We start from the raw sequence: 18,624 nt of genomic DNA, 5'->3' as shown, positions 1-18,624 counted from the left end.
ATGAATTCCCAAGTTTATCAAGACATTTTGGAGGAGAATGTTAGGCTATCTGTCCACCAATTGAAGCTCAACAGAAGTTGGGTGATGCAACAGGACAAAGACCCAAAACACAGATGTAAATTAACAATAGAATTGCTTCAACAGAAGAAAATAGGCCTTCTGTAGTGGCCCAGTCAGAGTCCTGACCTCAACCCGATTGAGATGCTGTGGCATGACCTCAAGAGAGCAGTTCACACCAGACATCCCAAGAAAATTGCTTAACTGAAACAGTTTTATAAAGAGGAATGGTCCAAAATTCCTCCTGATCGTTTTGCAGGTCTGATCTGCAACTACAGAAAACGTTTGGTTGAGGTTATTGCTGCCAAAGAACGGTCAACCAGTTATTAAATCCAAGGGTTCACATACTTTTCCCACCCTGCACTGTGAATGTTTACACGGTGTGTTCAATAAAAACATATAATTGTTTGTGTGTTATTAGTTTAAGCAGACTGTGTTTGTCTATTGTTGTGACCTAAATGAAGATCAGATCAAATTTTATGACAAATTTATGCAGAAATCCAGGTATTTCCAAAGGGTTCACATACTTTTTCTTGCCACTGTAGGTGTTTATTCTTATTCCTTTAATTTACTTAGATTTGTGCATACTAGGTATTTGTTGTGGAATTGTTAGATATTACTTGTTAGATATTGCTGCACTGTCGGAACTAGAAGCACAAGCATTTCGCTACACTCGCAACACCAACTGCTAACCATGTGTATGTGACCAATACACTTTGATTTGAGTTGAGGGGACGTTTCCACAGCAGCAGCTCTCCTTCTTAGTCGTGTATTAAATAATTTAACAAGTTATCAAGTGACAAGGCCAGAAAGGATATGATAGAGGAGCAGCTGGCAACAGTCCCCTCCCCTACCCCATCTCTCTCTGGGCTCTATAACCCACCTTCTCTGGGGCCTCTATAACCCACTCTCTCTCAGGTCTCCATAACTCTCTCTCTCTCTCTGGCCTCTTTAACTCACTATCTCTGTCCTCTATAACTATCGCTCTCTCTGGCCTCCATAACTAACTCGCTCTCTTTCTCCTTCTCTCTCTGGCCTCTATCTCTCTATCCCTGTCCTCTATAACTCTCTCGCTCTCTGGCCTCCATAACCCACCCTCTATCTGGCCTCTAACTATCTCTCTATCACTGTCCTCTATAACTCTCTCTCTGGCCTCTACAAATTCTCTCTCTATCACTGTTCTCTAAAACTCTCTCTCTGGCCTCCATAATTAACTCCCTCTCTCCCTCCCTCTCTCTCTCTCGGGCCTCTGTAACTCTCTCTCTCAGGCCTCTGTAACTCTCGGGCCTCTGTAACTCTCTCTCTCACGGGCCTCTGTAACTCTCTCTCTCTCTCTGGCCTCTAACTCTCTATAAGTCTCTCTCTGGGCTCTATAACCAACTATCTCTCTGACCTCCAACTCTTTCTATCTGTCCTCTATCTCTCTCTCTGGGCCCTCTCTCTCTGTGTCCTCTATAACTCTCTCTCTCTCTGGCCTATATAACTCTCTCCCTCTGGCATCTATAACCCACTCTCTCTCTGGCCTCTATAACCCACTCTCTCTCTGACCTCTATAACCCACTCTCTCTCTGACCTCTATAACCCACTCTCTCTCTGGCCTCTAACTATTTCTATCTGTCCTCTATCTCTCTCTCTGGCCTCTCTCCTCCTCTAACTCCCTCTAACTAACTAAATCTCTCTCTCTGGCCTCTCTCTCCCTCTAACTCACTCTCTCTCTTGTGCCTCAGTAACTCTCTCTCTCTCGGGCCTCTGTAACTCTCTAACTATCTCTGGCACATATAACTCTCTCTCTCTAACTCACTCTCTCTCTCTGGCCTTTATAACTCTCCAACTTTCTCTCTCTCTGGCATCTATAACTCTCTCTCTGGCATTTATAACTCTGTCCCTGGCCTCTCTCTCTAACTAACTCTATACCTCTCTCAATCTCTAACTCTATATCTCTCTCTAACTCTATATCTCTTACTCTATATCTCTCTCTTACTCTATATCTCTCTAACTATAACTCTATATTTCTCTCTCTAACTCTAAATATCTCTAAGTCTCTCTTTAACTCTATATCTCTCTCTAATTGTAACTCTATATCTCTCTCTAACTCTAAATATCTCTCTCTAAATCTAAGTCTCTCTAACTAACTCTATATCTCTCTGTAATTGTAAATCTATATCTCTCTCTAACTCTATATCTCTCTCTAATTGTAACTCTATAGCTCTCTATAACTCTATATCTCTCTCTAATTGTAACTCTATATCTCTCTCTTACTCTATATCTCTCTAACTATAACTCTATATTTCTCTCTCTACCTCTAAATATCTCTAAGTCTCTCTTTAACTCTATATCTCTCTCTAATTGTAACTCTATATCTCTCTCTAACTCTAAATATCTCTCTCTAAATCTAAGTCTCTCTAACTAACTCTATATCTCTCTGTAATTGTAAATCTATATCTCTCTCTAATTGTAACTCTATAGCTCTCTCTAACTCTATATCTCTCTCTAATTGTAACTCTATATCTCTCTCTAACTCTATATCTCTCTCTAATTGTAAATCTATATCTCTCTCTAACTCTATATCTCTCTCTAACTCTAAGTCTCTCTCTAACTCTAAGTCTCTCTCTAATTGTAACTCTATATTTCTCTCTAACTCTATATCTCTCTCTAATTGTAACTCTATATCTCTCTCTATTTGTAACTCTATATCGCTCTCTAAATCTCTCTCTCTAACTATATATTTCTCTAACTCTATATCTCCCTCTCTCTAATTGTAACTCTATATCTCTCTCTAACTCTATATCTCTCTCTAATTGTAACTCTATATCTCTCTCTAACTCTATATCTCTCTCTAATTGTAACTCTATATCTCTCTCTATTTGTAACTCTATATCGCTCTCTAAATCTCTCTCTCTAACTCTATATCTCTCTCTAACTCTATATCTCCCTCTCTCTCTCTAATTGTAACTCTATATCTCTCTCTCACTCTATATCTCTCTCTCTCTAATTGTAACTCTAAATCTCTCTCTAACTCTATATCTCTATCACCAACTAACTCTATATCTCACTCTCTCCCTCTCTCGAATTGTAACTCTATATCTCTCTAAATCTCTAACTCTATATCGCTCAAACTCTATATCTCCCTCTCTCTCTCTAATTGTAACTATATATCTCTCTCTAAATCTCTCTCTAACTCTATATCGCTCTAACGCTATATCTCCTTCTCTCTCTCTAATTGTAACTATATAGCTCTCTCTAAATCTCTCTCTCTCTAATTGTAACTATATCTATCTCTCTCTCTCTAACTCTATATCTCTCTCTCTCTAATTGTAACTCTATATCTCCAACTAACTCTATATCTCTAATTGTAACTCAGTATCTCTCTCTAACTCTATATATCTCTCTAAATCTCTCTCTCTAACACTAACTCTATATCTCTCTCTGGCCTCTGTAACACTCTCTCTCTCTCTCTGGCCCCTATAACGCTCCCTCTCTCTGGCCCTTATAACGCTCTCTCTCTCTGGCCCTTATAACGCTCTCTCTCTCTGGCCCTTATAACGCTCTCTCTCTCTGGCCCTAATAACGCTCTCTCTCTCTGGCCCTTATAACGCTCTCTCTCTCTGGCCCTTATAACGCTCTCTCTCTCTGGCCCTTATAACGCTCTCTCTCTCTGGCCCTTATAACGCTCTCTCTCTCTGGCCCTTATAACGCTCTCTCTCTCTGGCCCTTATAACACTCTCTCTCTAGCCTCTATAACTCTCTCTCTCTAGCCTCTATAACTCTCTCTCTCTCTGGTCTCTATAACTCTCTCTCTCTGGCCTCTATAACTCTCTCTCTGGCCTCTATAACTCTCTCTCTGGCCTCTATAACTCTCTCTCTAGCCTCTATAACTCTCTCTCTCTGGTCTCTATAACTCTCTCTCTCTAGCCTCTATAACTCTCTCTAGCCTCTATAACTCTCTCTCTCTGGTCTCTATAACTCTCTCTCTCTCTGGCCTCTATAACGCTCTCTCTCTGGCCTCTATAACGCTCTCTCTCTGGCCTCTATAACGCTCTCTCTCTGGCCTCTATAACGCTCTCTCTCTGGCCTCTATAACGCACTCTCTCTGGCCTCTATAACTCTCTCTCTCTCTGGCCTCTATAACTCTCTCTCTCTGGCCTCTATAACTCTCTCTCTGGCCTCTATAACTCTCTCTCTCTGGCCTCTATAACTCTCTCTCTCTGGCCTCTATAACTCTCTCTCAACCTCTGTCTCACATTTTTACTATATTCCTCCCTCTCTCCCTGTATCTGCCCATCCCTCATCCTCTTGTCATAAATAGATCCTCTGCCTTTTGGGTTATTTATATGTTTTATATTTAGATCTGGACCAATCTACTCGAGGATCTTTGAGGTGAATGAGTTCGGGGATGTGATTCTCCCTGCATAATTCTGATCATAAACCCGGCACACCCCCGTCTGCCTTTTCCGGCCCTTATCCCAACCTGATGCATGTCAGTAAAGTCTTAGCTCAGGAATCCTCTCGACCGGCACACTAACCTTGGCAGCACTAATGCTAATGTGGATGGATGGATGTACACAGGCCCAGATGTGGCATCATGGCCTGGTGACGCTGAGCGGGATAGCTCTGTATAGATCCCACCGTCTGATCCCCCCCCCCCGTCTGATAGGAGAGGATGCAGATGGTTACAGAGAACATTGTTATTTATATCATCCACCCGACAGGCTGCACTAGGCTGGGAGGGGGAGTGGGAGAACACTGATATTCACAATGTTTGCTGTGTGTCATGGTTGATTTGCTGGCCAAGTGCTGCGCCCACTAGGACTAATATAAAGGTCCAGACAGAAATATGTGACTTTGGACGTGTACAGCATAGAAGCTGACCTGGCAGTGAGGTCTGTCCCAGCCCGGTACAGTGCAGTAGCTATCCATTAATACCCCCATCTAATCAGGCAGTGAGTGGCACCAATCCAGCTGCCTGGCAGCAGAGGTCAGAAGCAGGCTGATTGAGATTCTGGCCGCTCACTAGGCAGGATGCAGCGGGATTGAGTCACCTCGGAATGCGGCAGCCGGGAGGAGGAGGAACAGTCCCACAGAGCCAGATCTGTTCCCCGGAGGGGATTCGGAAAGGGATTAGTTCAGTCTGTGGCAGTGGTTACAGCAAAGAGAGAGAGAGAGAGAGACAGGTGGTGGGGCGAGAATATAGAGCACAGAATACAGGCCAGGATATGAAGTCAAAGGAAGGCCAACTGTTGAGATAAAATAAATGGGGCGTAGGAATTTAAGGTTGACTTGTGTAATAACAGGCCGTGGGACTTTTTAAATCCCCATAATCCATCAGCGAATGATATTGCATCTTCTGTAGCCAACCTAGTTAGATAAGATAAGGTTAGGGTGACCCTAACACTAACCCTAACCCATTACTCCCATACTTAACCTCTACCTTAGTGTAAAATGGCAAACACAAAGGAACTGAAAGACTCTCGTTTGCCTACCTAGTAATTAGGAATTCAAATTAGATCCTTCCTGAACCTGGCAAGCAAAATATTGCAATTACAATCTTACATTTTAAACAGTGAGGTGCCATCGATGTGTCATCCTCTCGCTTTGATGTCATCCAAACGAATAAGAAAGGTCAAATAGACAACTGGCGTAATTAGTGAGATAATAATAGTTGTACAATATATGGAATACGGATTTGCTAATAGAAAAATTGGGGGGAAATTTGAAAATGATACATTGTCAGAGGCCACGGTTTCCCTCTTTTCTTGCACAGCCACAGTAACAACCAACATGAGATGCAGAAGGCATCCCCAGGTCCAACAATAGCCATAGAGCCCAAGGTTCCATCTTGAAGAATGGCTTCTGGCGTGAAGATGGGGGAGCGATGGACCCCCACTTTAGTCATAAGCCTGGTCTGCAAATCTGTTCCATCACAGTGGGTGGTAACAAGGGGGGAGGGGGGGGGGCTTGGTCAAATATACTTCCACAGCAGCCTATTTGGGTTTGATAAGGATCAATTGGTAAACGACATGCTGGGCTAATTGCGGATCCATAGCGCAAAAAGGACCATTGTGATGCAATAGAGCTACGCTTGAGGAGAGCTACACTTAGTGGTGTTAAGTACTGGATGGAGTGGAGGGGTGGGGGTTGAGGGGTTAAGGGGTGGCACTAGTGATGGGAGTGGGGTTATGAGCACTGTGGAGCTGACATACATGATGAGCAGGGAAAGCGGTGTCATTAAATAAGGGATCTGGTAGCTGGCTGTGATGTTAGTCTTTGTCGAACATAATTATACATGCATAAAACACACTTCCTGTAAATCACGCTCCCTATGCTCATCGGGGATTCAGCACTTCCTGTCGTCATCATACAGCCCCATGCTGACGACCAGCCTATTCCAGTGCAGAACTATCTGCCTCAATCCCAGGGAGAAATGCATCAAAAAACGTCATCAAAGATACACATTTGGTGCTGTGCCCTCTTCTTTTGGAGAAGGCCCAACCATAACACACAGTTGGAAAAGCCTTGTCCAAAAGACTCATTTAACTGATGCAGGGATAGAATCAACAACACATTATTGACTGTTGATGCAAGTAAGCGCGTAGCCATTGTGAAACGATCAGCGTGAGAGCAGCTAACGAAGGCCAGGTTTCCTGGCGTAGCTGGCAGGAAGCCTTGTCAAAGACGCCAGCTACATCAAGGTACAAAAACAGGAACCCGAGAAAAAGGTATTAATACGTGTCTGACACATCCATCTCAACACACTTTTACGTGTGATGAAAACACCTTGCACATTTTGAGGATAACATCAACTTTACCAAGTTTTCACATTAGCATACAGCTATTGCTGAAGTTCGGCCTTTTTTTTACTCTCTATCTTGGAGCATTATTGGGTTTTCCTGACACCGGGATCCTTGGGGGTGAAGAGACTTAATTACCCCGCTGAAGTGTTCGCTAACATGCCATCCTGATTGATAAGCCCAGGCCTTTGAGCTAGACTTGAAATGATTCATGGACTTAAGGACTGGATGGAAGAACACCTGTTTAATAAGTGCTTACTTAGCAGGAACCAACACCTGCATTATCAACAGATCAGGTGATTGGTCCAAAACTGCTGAAATCTAGCACCTCAGTGGACATTGTAACTAGTAGCCTATAGGCTGTGCTCAACCGAGAACAACTCTGACCATTATTTCCCAAAACGTTAATGAGACCCTCCCACAGGCGATTACTAATGACGACAGAGCTCATTTTTTTTAACACAGAAGCGATATCGTACTTTACCATTCATTTCAAAAATGCATCATGGAATATGCATGCACCTCTCATCATTAAGTTGATCTGCGATCATAGTGAAATGTTGTTCAACTGTGTTCATTTGAGACACGTTCATTTTGGGAGATTTCAGGAACTAACTCCAACAGTTCCTTTTTGACTTGCCATGATTTGCGGTACATGTTTTACGGTCTCCGAGTAGAAAACACATTTTAGCTGTAAATCATTTTTCTGGAAAATCCAACTGATTTCAGGAAAATCCATACAAACCCTTCCAAGGCCAGGATGCTCCACTAGGCCTATTCTCACATTTAAATGGTGAACCCAGGAGCAGATGGGGCAGCCATGTGCCGTACTATAGAGTGATGCTGGCACTGACAGCAACAGGCTGGCGGTATGATGTCCTCACCAGCAACATGGAAACTACATGGGCGGAGGGCACTGTCATTTCATGTGTCCCTGCCTGTCGCCTGTCGTTGAGACAGAAGGTTAGAGGGTGGGAGAAGGGATGGAGGGGGGGGGGGGGGGCGAGAAGGAGAGAGAATCTGGCATCCATCATCGGCTATCCATCCATCATTGCGGGACAAAGGACGCCAGACAGCACTAATAGATCTCGAGAGATACAGTACCCCGGGAGCGCCGACACTCTTTGTTAATTTGAGGACAGCGTATCTCAAGATTCCCATGTCAAGTGTTATTTGTCACCTCCGGGCACACAGCAGAATGATAAAAGGAGGGAGATAACAGTCCAGACATGCACACAGATCCGTGGCAGCTGTTGAACAACACAGAGCCAAAATCAGCCTACCCATTAACACACATCGGGAGTGGATCAATACAAGAATGCAGGGGGCAACAGGTTACTGCCAAAATAAAGAAAACACCAACATAAAGTGTCATAAAAGGGCGTCGAGCCACCATCAGCCAGAACAGCTTCAATGCACGTTGGCATAGAGTGTACAAGTGTCTGGAACTCTATTGGAGGAATGTGACAACCTTCTCCCACGAGAAATTCCATCATTTGGTGTTTTGTTGATGGTGGTGTAAAACACAGTCTCAGGCGCCGCTCCAGAATTACCACTGGGACCGTGCTCCCACCCATCCAGGACATCTACTCGAAACGGTGCCTGAGGAAGGCCTGCAGCATCATCAAGGACCCCACACACACTAGCCGTGAGCTGTTCATTCCCTCACCATCGGGCAGACGGTATCGGAGCATGAGGTCTGATATCAACAGGATCAGAGACAGTTTCAATCTACAAGCCATCAGACTGCTGAACACTTGAACTGGAGTGACCACCTTCACTGACTCTCTGCACACACAATATATATATATATATATATATATATATATATATATATATATATATATATATATATATATATATATACATATATATATATATATATATATATATATATACATATATACATATATATATATATATATATATCTACAGTGGAAGTCGGAAGTTTACATACACTTAGGTTGGAGTCATTAAAACTTGTTTTTCAACCACTCCACAAATTTCTTGTAAACAAACTATAGTTTTGGCAAGTCGGTTAGGACATCTACTTTGTGAATGACAAGTCATTTTTCCAACAATTGTTTACAGACAGATTATTTCACTGTATCACAATTCCAGTGGGTCAGAAGTTTACATTCAAAGTTGACTGCCTTTAAACAGCTTGGAAAATTCCATAAAATGATGTCATGGCTTTAGAAGCTTCTGATTGGCTAATTGACATAATTTGAGTTAATTGAAGGTGTACCTGTGGATGTATTTCAAGGCCTACCTTCAAACTCAGTGCCTCTTTGCTTGACATCATGGGAAAATCAAAAGAAATCAGCCAAGACCTCAGAAAAAAACTTGTAGATCTCCACAAGTCTGGTTCATCCTTGGGAGCAATTTCCAAACGCCTGAAGGTACCACGTTCATCTGTACAAACAATAGTACGCAAGTATAAACACCATGGGACCACGCAGCCGTTCCGAGACACGTTCTGTCTCCTAGAGATGAACGTACTTTGGTGCGAAAAGTGCAATCCCAGAACAATAGCAAAGGATCTTGTGAAGATGCTGGAGGAAACGGGTACAAAAGTATCGATATCCACAGTAAAACAAGTCCTATATCGACATAACCTGAAAGGCCGCTCAGCAAGGAAGAAGCCACTGCTCCAAAACCGCCATAAAAAAGCCAGACTACGGTTTGCAACTGCACATGGGGACAAAGATCGTACTTTTTGGAGAAATGTCCTCTGGTCTGACGAATCAAAAATAGAAGTGTTTGGCCATAAAGACCATCGTTATGTTTGGAGGAAAAAGGGGGAGGTTTGCAAGCCGAAGAACAACATCCCAACCGTGAAGCACGGTGGTGGCAGCATCATGTTGTGGGGGTCCTTTGCTGCAGGAGGGACTGGTGCACTTCACAAAATAGATGCCATCATGAGGTAGGAAAATTATGTGGATATATTGAAGCAACGTCTCAAGACATCAGTCAGGAAGTTAAAGCTTGGTCACAAATGGGTCTTCCAAATGGACAATGACCCCAAACATACTTCCAAAGTTGTGGCAAAATGGCTTAAGGACAACAAAGTCAAGCTATTGGATTGGCCATCACAAAGCCCTGACTTCAATCCTATAGAACATTTGTGGGCAGAACTGAAAAAGCGTGTGTGAGCAAGGCCTACAAATCTGACTCAGTTACACCAGCTCTGTCAGGAGGAATGGGCCAGAATTCACCCAACTTATTGTGGGAAGCTTGTGGAAGGCTACCTGAAACATTTGACCGAAGTTAAACTATTTAAAAGACAATGATACCAAATACTAATTGAGTGTATGTAAACTTCTGACCCACTGGGAATGTGATGAAAGAAATAAAAGCTGAAATAATTTATTCTCTACTATTATTCTGACATTTCACATTCTTAAAATGAAGTGTCGATCCTAACTGACCTAAGACAGGGAATTTTTACTAGGATTAAATGTCAGGAATTGTGAAAAACATGGGTTAAATTTAGTATTTGGCTAAGGTGTATGTAAACTTCCGACATCAACTGTGTGTCTATATATATATATTACACATATACACACATACACACACACAGTGCATTCGGAAAGTATTCAGAACCCTTGATTTTTACCAAATTTTGTTACGTTGTAGCCTTATTCTGAAATTGTTTAAATCGTTTTTTTTCATCATCAATCTACACACAATACCCATAATGACAAACCTCCCCCAAAAAATTGAAATATTTGCAAATATATTACATATATAAAACTGAAGTGTTCAAGGACATTCAGAGACTTGTCCCGAAGCCACTCCTGCGTTGTTTTGGCTGTGTGCTTAGGATCGAGGTCCTGATTGCTCTGGAGCAGGTTTTCATCAAGGATCTCTCTGCTCCGTTCATCTTTCTCTCGATCCTGACTAGTCTTCCAGTCCTTGCCGCTAATAAACATCTCAACAGCATGATGCTGCCACCACCATGCTTCACCATATGGATGATGCCAGGTTTCCTCCAGACTTGATGCTTGGCATTTAGGCCAAAGAGTTCAATCTTGGTTTTATCAGACCAGAGAATCTTGTGTCACATGGTCTGAGAGTCTTTAAGTGCCTTTTGGGAAACTCCAAGTGGGCTATCATGTGCCTTTTACTGAGGAGTGGCTTCCGTCTGGCCACTCTAGCATGAAGGACTGATTGGTGGAGTGCTGCAGAGATGGTTCCCCCATCTCCACAGAGGAACTCTGGAGCTCTGTCAGAGTGACCATCAAGTTCTTGGTCACCTCCCTGACCAGGGCCCTTCTCCCCCGATTTCTCAGATTGGCCGGGTGGCCAGCTCTAGGAAGAATATTGGTGGTTCAAAACTTCTTCCATTTAAGACTGATGCAGGCCAATGTGTTCTTAGGGACCTTCAATGCTGCAGAAATGTTTTGGTACCCTTCCCCAGATCTGTGCCTCGACACAATCATGTCTCGGAGCTCTACGGACAATTCCTTCAACCTCATGGCTTGGTTTTTGCTCTGATATGCACTGTCAACTGTGGGACCTAATATAGACAGGTGTGTGCCTTTCCAAATCATGTCCAATCGATTGAATTTACCACAGGTGGACTCCAATCAAGTTGTAGAAACATCTCAAGGGTGCACCTGAGCTCAATTTCGAGACTCATAGCAAAGGGTCTGAATAATTAAGGTATTTGTTTTTTATTTTTTTATACATTTGCAAAACGTCCAAAAACCTGTTTTGACTTTGTCATTATGGGGTATTGTGTGTAGATTGATGAGGAAAAATGAAATGTAATCAATTTTAGAATAAGGCTGTAACGTAACAAAATGTGGAAAAAGTCAAGGGGTCTGAATACTTTCTGAATGCACTGTATATATGCTACCGTTCAAATGTTTGGGGTCACATAGAAACAGACGCCTCACAAGTCCTCAACTGGCAGCTTCATTAAATAGTACCCACAAAACACTGGTCTCAACGTCAATAATGAAGAGGCAACCCCCAGGATGCTGTTGCAAAGAAAAAGCCATGTCTCAGACTGGCCGATAAAAAGAAAAGATTAAGATGGGCAAACGAACACAGACACTGGACAGAGGAACTCTGCTTAGAAGGCCAGCATCCCGGAGTCGCCTCTTCACTGTTGACGTTGAGATTGGTGTTTTGCTGGTACTATTTAATGAAGCTGCCAGTTGAGGACTTGTGAGGCATCTGTTTCTCAAATTAGACACTCTAATGTACTTGTCCTCCTGCTCAGTTGTGCACCGGGGCCTCCCACTCCTTTTTCTATTCTGGTTAGAATCAGTTTGAGCTGTTCTGTGAAGCGAGTAGTACACAGCGTTGTACGAGATCTTCAGGTTCTCGCATGGAATAGCCTTAATTTCTCAGAACAAGAATAGACTGACGAGTTTCAGAAGAAAGTTCATTGTTTCTGGCCATTTTGAGCCTGTAATCAAACCCACAAATGCTGATGCTCCAGATACTCAAATAGTCTAAAGAAAGCAAGTTTTATTGCTTCTTTAAAATCAGCAAAACAGTTTTCAGCTGTACTAACATAATTGCAAAAGGGTTTCTAATGATCAATTAGCCTTTTAAAATTATAAACTTGGATTAGCTAACACAACGTGCCATTGGAACACAGGAGTCTACAGTCAATCACGGATTACAAAAAGAAAACCAGCCCCGTCGCGGACCAGGATGTCTTACTCCCAGACAGACTAAAAAACTTCTTCGCTCGCTTTGAGGACAATACAGTGCCACTGACACGGCCCGCTACCAAAACCTGCGGACTCTCCTTCACTGCAGCCGACGTGAGTAAAACATTTAAACGTGTTAACCCTCGCAAGGCTGCAGGCCCAGACGGCATCCCCAGCCACGTCCTCAGAGCATGCGCAGAGCAGCTGGCTGGTGTGTTTACGGACATATTCAATCAATCCTTATCCCAGTCTGCTGTTCCCGCATGCTTCAAGAGGGCCGCCATTGTTCCTGTCCCAAGAAAGCTAAGGTAACTGAGATAAACGACTACCGCCCCGTAGCACTCACTTCCGTCATCATGAAGTGCTTTGAGAGACTAGTCAAGGACCATATCACCTTCACCCCACCTGACAGCCTAGACCCACTCCAATTTGCTTACCGCCCCAATAGGTCCACAGACAATGCAATCGCAATCACATTGCACACTGCCCTAACCCATATGGACAAGAGGTATACCTATGTGAGAATGCTGTTCATCGACTACAGCTCAGTATTTAACACCATAGCACCCTCCAAACTCGTCATCAAGCTCGAGACCCTGTGTCTCGACCCCGCCCTGTGCAAGTGGGTACTGGACTTCCTGACGGGCCGTCCCCAGGTGGTAAGGGTAGGTAACAACATCTCCACCCCGCTGATCCTCAACACTGGGGCCCCACAAGGGTGCGTTCTGAGCCCTCTCCTGTACTCCCTCTTCACCCACGACTGCGTGGCCATGCACGCCTCCAACTCAATCATCAAGTTTGCAGACGACACTACAGTGGTAGGCTTGATTACCAACAATGACGAGACGGCCTACAGGGAGGAGGTGAGGGCCCTCGGAGCGTGGTGTCAGGAAAATAACCTCACACTCAACGTCAACAAAACAAAGGAGTTGATAGTGGACTTCAGGTAACAGCAGAGGGAGCACCCCCCTATCCACATCGACGGGACAGTAGTGGAGAGGGTAGTAAGTTAAGTTCCTCGGCGTACACATCACGGACAAACTGAATTTGTCCACCCACACAGACAGCGTGGTGAAGAAGGCGCAGCAGCGCCTCTTCAACCTCAGGAGGCTGAAGAAATTCGGCTTGTCACCAAAAGCACTCACAACTTTTACAGATGCACAATTGAGAGCATCCTGTCGGGCTGTATCACCGCCTGGTACGGCTCCGCCCACAACCGTAAGGCTCTCCAGAGGGTAGTGAGGTCTGAACAACGCATCACCGGGGCAAACTACCTGCCCTCCAGGACATCTACACCACCCGATGTCACAGGAAGGCCATAAAGATCATCAAGGACAACAACCACCCGAGCCACTGCCTGTTCACCCCGCTATCATCCAGAAGGCGAGGTCAGTACAGGTGCATCAAAGCAGGAACCGAGAGACTGAAAAACAGCTTCTATCTCAAGGCCATCAGACTGTTAAACAGCCACCACTAACATTGAGTGGCTGCTGCCAACATAGTGACTCAACTCCAGCCACTTTAATAATGGAAAAATGTAAAAAATGTATCACTAGCCACTTTAAACAATGCCACTTAATATAATGTTTACACACCCTACATTACTCATCTCATATATATATACTGTACTCTATACCATCTACTGCATCTTGCCATCTTTATATTGCCTATGCCGTTCTATACCATCACTCATTCATATATTTGTATGTACATATTCTTCATCCCTTTACACTTGTGTGTATAAGGTAGTTGTGGTGAAATTGTTAGGTTAGATTACACAAGCATTTTGCTACACTCGCATTAACATCTGCTAACCATGTGTATGTGACAAATAAAATTTGATTTGAGTGATGGTTGCTGATAATTGGCCTCTGTAGATATTCCATCAAAAAATCAGCCGTTTCTAGCTACAATAGTCATTTACAACATGAACAATGTTTACACTGTATTTCTGATCAATTTGATGTTATTTTAATGGGCAAAAATGTGCTTTTCTTTAAAATAAAAGGATATGTCTAAGTGACCCCAAACTTTTGAACGGTAGTGTGTGCATGTATATATATATATATATATAGATGCGACATAGAGCTGGGAATTGCCAGGGACCTTACAATACGATTATCACGATACTTAGGTGTCGATACGATATGTATTGCGATTTTCACTATTCCGATACCGTAATTTTACTGCGATTCCATGTTAAAAACATATTTCTCACCATATGTCTGCCGCAGAGGGACAAGAGAGAGCCACGACATAACGAGTTTTGATCAGTCCTGGAAATAAAAGTGCTGAAAACATACTGGCTCCTTATTTAAAAAGAAGATGGAGAACAATCTGTGGTTCAGTGAAGGTACAGACAACGAGCGGAACAATAATATTGCGATATTGTCAAAACAATACGATATTCGTCCAAAATAATATCCCGATATTTTACTGAATCAATTGTTTTCCTCCATCACTAATGCTACACATACAACTGCTGCTACCAGACTTATAATGATTGCTAAAAACCTGCGCTCCGAAACCCCCTTCCCCAAAACACATGTACATTTTGGACTGCAAATTGTGGCTTCCTGTATTATACTTATGCTAATATGTTTTCCTATCTTTCCTTATTTCTTATTGTTGTTGCATTGAGAAGTAACCTGCAAGTTAGCATTTCATTCGACAGTGTATACCATGCAGTACATATGACTAATAAAACTTGAACCTTGAGAACTTCAATAAGTGTTCAACTGGGTTGAGATCTGGCAACTCAGATGACCATGGTATATGGCTTACATCGTTTTCATGCTCATCAAACCATTCAGTGACCACACGTACCCTGTGGATGTGGGCCTTGTCATCCTATGGGGGTATAGCCATGGTCGCTGAAATAATGGCCTGCCCTGCATGTTTATGCATGCCCCTAACACCTCAGCTCCACTATACGCATTGCGTTGCTTTGCCATCAGCGTCAGGACAATGTGACGTTCTACCTGCTACACAGAATGCGTTGTTTTGAGAGAGAAGAGGAGCAGAAGCAAAGAGCGTCTATATTCTATTTCCCCTACTGTACTGTTCCATTATGTATAGGTGCAATAGCTTTTGTCCAGTTTTTCGCAAGTATTAATTCAATTGTTGCTAATGGTTGTACTAAATTATCTTCTAATGACACAAGTTGATTTTGTTTACATTGTGAACATAGTCCATGTAGCTTGACTTCATAAATCTTAGTAAAATAACCAGTGGTGTATACTCGAGGCCATACAATAATCAACTTTATTTCTCCTTATTTCTTTAAGGAATGATAGAATGAACTGGCGCGTCAGCCATCGAGAATTGAACCTTGGCCATTCTTGAGCTTGGACGCTGCAACGCGAGCGCAACATGGGCAGTACAGCAGCTTTGATTGATTTCAAAGGAAGCATTCCCTCAATTCCTGATGGCTGATGGCAATGCCGGATGCCCGATGGTTGTGGTGTAGCAGGGCCATACACCTCTGTGGAACCACCTGCTTTCAACATACTTTGTATCCTTCATTTACTCAAGTGTTTCCATTATTTTGGCAGTTACATGTATCTAACCAGGCAAACATGCATGTGTTATCTGACCTGGATTGTTTAGTAGCATATTAACTTTGTTCCCACAGATATAAGAACATTGTCATGTGAAGCATAACTGACTTCAGCTCATGTGAGGAGGGAGCTGCAAGCTGCATCTGGTGCTCCGTGGCCCCCTACCTGCAGTACAAAATAAGACATTATCAGGCACTGCAGCTTGACATTCAGAACACTCCTTGCTGGATTTACGGTAGACAGGACATACAGCTAGGTGCTGCATCAGTGGAGAAAAAAATGCACTGCCATGAGTGGGCAATGAAGAGGAGAGACCTCGGGCGGCGGCCAAAAGCCGAATTGCACAAGCTCAACGACGTGCATTAGGCTAACAGCCAAGTAGCTCAGGTGGAACATATTCATTAGAAGTGGCCCTGTGTTATGTAATGCCAAGGGAGGCGAATGATTAAAAGTCATTTTGAATTATTGAAGAAACATAGGTCCACCACGGTGCAATACAAGATAAAAAAGGGTAGACCAGACGAAATTGTGTTACTGCTCATCACATTACTCATCACATTACTCATACGCAGAGGCATGTCTTAAACTTCCTCCTCCCAGGGTGCAATAGACTTGACGTTGTGGGGAACATGAGTGTCCCAACATAAATGCCGTATAAGCCTTGTGGAATTGCAACGTGATTGGAGATCGATTTTTTTTCAGACACGGTCTCGCCCCTTTTTCTGTCTTTTTGAAATGGATCAACACAAATAAACACGTAGGCTCGGTTCCGTTCAGTCGACGTTGTTTTAAAATAATTTCCGATGCATTCTTCATAATTAACACTTTTTTCACATTGTAGGCTACCATCTCCATTGGCCACAGTGTACTTGACACACAATCGAATCGATTTAGAAAATGCAATGGCTCTAACGGAACGTAAGAAGCACATTTCACAAAGTCGCCAAGCAGTTTGGTGTGCTGTAAGAGTGCATGCAGTTACTTGTCACAAATCAAGACAGAGGATGATGATCGGATGAAATAATGTTAGTGGTAAATATCTGGACGGGGGAACAAACTTGATAATGACCATATCTACATTTCCTGTGGTTGTTTATGTCGTGAGACAATCAAACGAGACTAGAGTAGTCACCTTTCTCCCAACGAATGGTGCAATTGCCTATCCATAGACCATTACGCAGCATTCTGTTGTAGACCCCCACCAAGTCAAACAAACCACACCTGATCCACACCTCGTAATAGCCTACAATGAAAAATCCAATTACACACGGAACTCCACTATAACGTAACAGTGACAATATGACAATACTCGTACCTCTGTAGAAACAATGATCACTTTTTTCTTACTATGTTTCGTCCGAATTGAAAATCTTGCATATGAGAAAACACTGAAATCATGATGATAGATGGGTTACCTCTATTCCTGAGACTGATGTTGCCTCTCCGTTATATGTCAATCTCCAGTAGGCTATGCCACGAGGTAAATGGCCCGAGAAGATTTTAACAATAAATGCATCGATTTGCTGCTGGTCTGCTTCCCCAGTAACAGAGTGAAGAAGCAGCACATTCAGCCAAGATTTCTGGACTTGGTGCGCAAAGAACACTCACTTTCACCGCGGAGGGCAGTTGCGTTGCAATTAGTTCCCACATATATTATCACACAAATGAGTAGCATCTGTGCGTGCGATTTCCAAGTCTGACATTTCTTACTTTTTAGCTTCAAATGAGCCGACCCAGACGGAAGAGCCCTGTTTCCCAATGTTTTCTGCAGAACACAACGGACATTCTAAATAGTGGCAGTGATTGTAAAATAATCTGCCGAGTCCATCATATCCGAGCCCCGACTTCGATCGTTAGTAGCCTTGTTGAGGCAAGAATATCCGTGTCAGGTATACATCCTTTGAGCGAAGACCTAGAAGTTCAGTCGGTAGTGTCTGGTGCTAACCTGACGACTCACACTACATTCCGCTGCTCTGTAGTTCGCGGAGAAGAAACTAACGTCCGTGGGCGTGGCGTACCGTTTGGCCCGAGCTAAGAGTCTGGATAGCCAGGCAAATTCTCTCCACAGCTACATGCCGCAGCCGGCCAACAAACTCTTTACACCTCCGACTTCTATTGTCAAAATGGTACTGCGTTTATGGGATTACAAATCGGAAATTCAAATCATGCCATCGAGCGTGGTGTTTTGCTTTAAGAGACAGTGTATTGACTGCTGTCAAAGATTACGTTGTATTGACAGTGAAGTCTTGATCACAAAACAGAGGACTCCTTAAATAGCAAATAAAATAGCACACCATTTATGATGATGATGCGAGCGCTTTGATGAAGCGTCTACTTTAACCAACCCACAGCAGGGAGTGGATTACTGTGCTCAATTTACATGTTTGAGATTTTATAGGATTATTTGAACGTGCGCAATTATAGGATTAATTTGAGGAAATCTTCTACACGCAAACCGCTATATTTTCAAAGAGCCATATGATGGCGTTGTTTCAGAAAGGAGCTAAAATATGTGGTCGGAATGTGTGTCCTTTCTGACACATGTAG

The 18,624-nt window shown here is 43.2% G+C and overlaps 1 protein-coding gene across 4 annotated transcripts in view; it reads right to left on the bottom strand.

Annotated features, from left to right (window-relative positions):
- LOC139549124 (leucine-rich repeat and fibronectin type III domain-containing protein 1-like protein) overlaps nt 1–18,283 on the bottom strand; it is a 122,444-nt gene extending 104,161 nt beyond the window's left edge. Inside the window, exon 1 of one of the 4 annotated variants that reach the window (XM_071359270.1) lies at nt 17,788–18,283. The gene's annotated coding sequence lies outside the window, so the exon portion shown is untranslated. Of the gene's footprint in view, nt 1–17,492 lie in introns of all 4 variants that reach the window. The other 3 variants (XM_071359269.1, XM_071359268.1, XM_071359267.1) reach the window with 3 other exon arrangements.
- Between the last annotated feature and the right edge of the window lie 341 nt (nt 18,284–18,624).

This window comes from Salvelinus alpinus, chromosome 22 (genome assembly GCF_045679555.1).
Source record: "Salvelinus alpinus chromosome 22, SLU_Salpinus.1, whole genome shotgun sequence".
NCBI lineage: Eukaryota > Metazoa > Chordata > Actinopteri > Salmoniformes > Salmonidae > Salvelinus > Salvelinus alpinus.
Note: the sequence above shows the minus strand (reverse complement) of the source record. Positions and strands in the feature narration are given on the sequence as shown.